Source organism: Lathyrus oleraceus, chromosome 6, assembly GCF_024323335.1.
Source record: "Lathyrus oleraceus cultivar Zhongwan6 chromosome 6, CAAS_Psat_ZW6_1.0, whole genome shotgun sequence".
NCBI lineage: Eukaryota > Viridiplantae > Streptophyta > Magnoliopsida > Fabales > Fabaceae > Lathyrus > Lathyrus oleraceus.
This window is the reverse complement of record NC_066584.1, coordinates 323,935,411-323,939,944: the sequence shown is the minus strand read 5'-3', so window position 1 is coordinate 323,939,944 and position 4,534 is coordinate 323,935,411. Positions and strand designations below refer to the sequence as shown.

Genomic DNA, 4,534 nt, shown 5'->3' with positions numbered 1-4,534 from the left:
AGGAACCAAAAGAAGAAAGATCTTGAGGTTCCTTATGGGCATCTTCCCCTTGGGTGTCGTTTCCTGAATCATATTCCTCTTGATCATTTCCTCCTTGGTCACTTTCTGCGTGATCCTCCTTTTCCTGAACTTGCACTTCTCCTTCGCCAATATCTATTTCTTCATATCCTGATCTTACACTATCGCTAGAAGAACGAGACTGTTGAGAAGCTTGAACATGGACAGGTGGACTAGGCAGTTTGACATATGGCACGAATGGTTGATTCATTTCGCCAGTTGTGCCAGTGTTAGGATTAGGATACTTGATAACAAATAGGGGAGTGTTAGAAGGATTATCCTGAAATAAGGACTCAAGATAAGAACAAAATGTCGAATACATAAAGAGTTTACTTGACGAAGTAAAAATACCTTCTCCGTGATTATGTCGGGACTAAAATTGGCATTTTCAGGGTTGCCAAAATTGATTGGTTTCGATACGTCTGGTTCTTCTTCGACAAGCTGAGGAGTCCTCAACTTTGGTGTCTTGGTTTTTTCGCTGGGGGTAGTGGTTGAAGTGATTAAAGTTTGTTGAGAAGTAGTGCCAGGAGGTTTCACTTTCTTAGCTCTCTTCTGTCATACCCCAATTTTGTCCGGCCATTTATGGTTTACCCATGAGATCTCTTTGTTTCAAAGGTCCATTTGAATAAGTGTGTTCATAATCTAAAATGTGGTTTGAATCTTTTTACATTACTAATTCAAAACCTATTTTTTTATTAGTAAGTATTAAGAGCCATGTTATTATTTCTATGATCACTATTTACTAGTCCATTTACACATCCCAAATATTTATGCCAAGTTCTAAGTTCTTCATAGGTGCCCAAATTAAATTTGCATTTTTTTAGGCATGTATGTGTCGTTTTTAAATTAAAAGTTACATATTTAGATCTTTGTATTTAAAATAGAATTGTGTTGTTTTTTAAATTAAAAGTTCCATATTTAGATTTTTGTATTTAAAATAGAATTGTGTTGTTTTTTAAATTAAAAGTCCCATATTTAGATTTTTGTATATAAAATAGAATTGTGTTGTTTCTTAAATTAAAAGTCCCATATTTAGATTTTTGTGTTTAAATTAGAATATGTGTTGTTTTTAAATTAAAAGTTCCATATTTAGATTTTTGTATTTAAAATAGAATTGTGTTGTTTTTTAAATTAAAAGTTCCATATTTAGATTTTTGTATTTAAAATAGAATTGTGTTGTTTTTTAAATTAAAAGTCCCATATTTAGATTTTTGTATTTAAAATAGAATTATGTTGTTTTTTAAATTAAAAGTCCTATATTTAGATTTTTGTATTTAAAATAGAATTGTGTTGATTTTAAATTAAATCACTATACTTAGTTTCTTTGTACCTAAGTTAGAATTATGTTGTTTTTTAGATTAAGTCATTATACTTAAGTTAGAAGTGTATTGAGTTAAGTTTTGAAAGCTTAAAAGGTTGAATACATAATTATTAGTGGCCATTAGACTTTTAATTCAATAAGTTACATAAGTCAAAACACACATTTTGTCTAAAAAAAACTAAACTAGGTAATTATAGTGAAAAAATTGCTACAGATGGAAACAGGTTCCTAATAATAAAAAATCAAGTAGCTAGGTTGAAAACTCCCAAGACCGGCGCGCCTCCAAGTGTGCTTTCATACAACCACTTTCCCATTCCATCAAAGTCTCTTCAGAGTTGTAATCTGCTGAGAACAAAAATAGCTTATATTAAAAGCACTTTTCAAAAGCACTTAGAGAACTGAAAAACAACTAAAAATTACTCAGATTAAAAATTTACCCATAAGGTTAACCTAAACATCCAAAAAGCACTTTTGACATTAGCTTAAAACAGAACAAACCAAATCCCACATAATCTGGGATGAGAAATTCAAAAAAAGGGAGGAGTTTCTTAAGACTTAATCTAGTCTTCATAAACGATTCATGAGAGGTTAACAAAAAACAACATACACAGCAAAACAATTCTTCAAAAAAACCTAAACCACAACAAGAACAGCAAACCCAGCAAGAACAAGATAGCATTTTGTTTCTAAAAAACCTTAAACCAGAAACGCATAGCAAGAACAACAAACACAGCAAGAACAACATAAACACAACAGAGATTTTTTTTTTCAAAAAAAACCCTAAAGAACACAACAACAATAACAGAAACGGAGACGCTCGGTAATCCTTCACCGACGATTCACGAATCGATCAGTAATCGAAGGAGAAGAAAAGAGATAGAGTTGGGAAAGAAAAGAAATAACAGAAGCATAAGAGAGAAGCGAAAAAACTCGACAATACCTTTTCGGAATTGATTCGCTTCCGCTCTTCATCTTTCGACTCGAGCATCGTCGTTCTGCGTTCCATCTTCAAGCCACAACCACGACGATCTCCCACGACCCTCTCTCGATTCAGAAAAACCTAACCCGATTTCCATCCACCGTAACACCATCCTCACCGGCGCAACCTCCACCATTCCGACAACCACTTGCCGCCGCCAATAACGGCCTTCACCACCGTACTCTCGTCCACGCCGTCGTACTCTCGCTCACGCCGTTGTGGAGGTCCGTTTTTCTCCTTCTCTCATTTCCTATCCCATTTTACTCCCACTCTCTGCAAACCTAATTTGTGACGTGTAACTTTGGAGTGGTTGATATTGTTTTTTCATTTACCATCATTATTATTATTTTTATTTATTTACTTAAAATATGATAGGAAGAAGAAACACACAGGATGGGTTGATTCATTTTTATGAGTTTTGGGCCCAATCAATAGATACACCCCACTTCATCATCCATACCCCCCATGCGATTGGTTGGTTTTTTTTAGGCCCATACTGATTGTTTTAGAATGTTAATTAGAAAAATATTTTAGAATTTAATTAGATTTCTTTTTTTAGAAATGATTGTAGATTAATTAGAATTATAAAGTGATTTAGAATTATTTTAGAATTTTTGATTTAATTTAGAATGATTTTAGAATTTAATCTTTGTTAATATTTTAGAATTTAGTTAGATTTCTTTTTTAGGAATGATTGTAGATTAGTTAGAATTATAAAGGGATTTAGAATTATTTTAGAATTTTAATTTAATTTAGAATGATTTTAAAATTTAATCTTTGTTCATATTTTAGAATTTAATTAGTTTTATTTTTATTTTTAGAAATGATTGTAAATTAATTAGAATTATAAGGTGATTTAGAATTGTTTTAGAATTTTAATTTAATTTAGAATGATTTTAGAATTTAATCTTTGTTAATATTTTAGAATTTAATTAGTTTTCTTTTTTTTAGAAATGATTGTAAATTAATTAGAATTATAAGGTAATTTAGAATTGTTTTAGAATTTTAATTTAATTTAGAATGATTTTAAAATTTAATCTTTGTTAATATTTTAGAATTTAATTAGATTTCTTTTTTTTTAGAAATAATTGTAGATTAATTAGAATTATAAGGTGATTTAGAATTATTTTAGAATTTTTAATTTAATTTAGAATGATTTTAAAATTTAATCTTTGTTAGTATTTTAGAATTTAATTAGATTTATTTTTTTTAGAAATAATTGTAGATTAATTAGAATTATAAGGGGATTTAGAATTATTTTAGAATTTTTAATTTAATTTAGAATGATTTTAGAGTTTAATCTTTGAAAATATTTTAGAATTTAATTAGATTTCTTTTTTTAGAAATTATCGTAGATTAATTAGAATTATAAGGTGATTTAGAATTGATTTAGAATTTTTTAATGATTTTAGAATTTAATCTTTGAAAATATTTTAGAATTTAATTAGATTTCTTTTTTTAGAAATAATTGTAGATTAATTAGAATTATAAGGTGATTTAGAATTGTTTTAGAATTTTAATGTAATTTAGAATGATTTTAGAATTTAATCTTTATTAGTATTTTAAAATTAATATTTTGGATAATAGTTTAGAATTGAGATTTTCGATTGTTTAATATTGTTTTGAGTTTTAATTTAATGATACTTTTGTTAATTGTTTAAACTTTAATTATTTGTTTTAGATTTAACATTTTATTGCAATTCTCTTGTTATTTCATGTTGATTTCAATTAACACCTAATATTTAACGATTAACTCTAATTTTTAATTTCCGCAATTAACATCTAACTCTTTTAAATTCCGCTTCTAACATTTATTTTTTTATATTTACTTTACTTCGCTTTATGCTATATCATTGTACATTCTTCATCTCATCTTAAAATGAACCTAAAAATAATAAAGACTTAAAAAATACAAAAAGATTATAATTCTCATGCCATCAATTCAAACCAATTTTTAAAAACAAATAGAACTTTTCGATTCAAAGTCGAGCCCATTTTAAATGCCTTTGTAAGTCGATCGCTTGAAAAAGCATCGCCATCAACCTCACATGGCTTACTCTTGGGCCTTCTTACAATGAGACCTATTCGATTTTAATTAATCGATTAGATGGACTATTCACTAACTAAATTCAATTCATTCACAAGAATGCAATTTTTAAAACCTCGATCCGACATCG

At 28.2% G+C, this 4,534-nt stretch overlaps 1 long non-coding RNA gene across 1 annotated transcript; it reads right to left on the bottom strand.

Moving 5' to 3' along the window:
- Positions 1-1,473: 1,473 nt before the first annotated feature.
- LOC127093580 (uncharacterized) lies at positions 1,474-2,664 on the bottom strand. Its single transcript, XR_007792585.1, has 2 exons — positions 2,319-2,664; positions 1,474-1,720 (listed from the first exon to the last, which is right to left on the bottom strand). It is a non-coding gene; the product is annotated as an uncharacterized LOC127093580 (long non-coding RNA).
- Between the last annotated feature and the right edge of the window lie 1,870 nt (positions 2,665-4,534).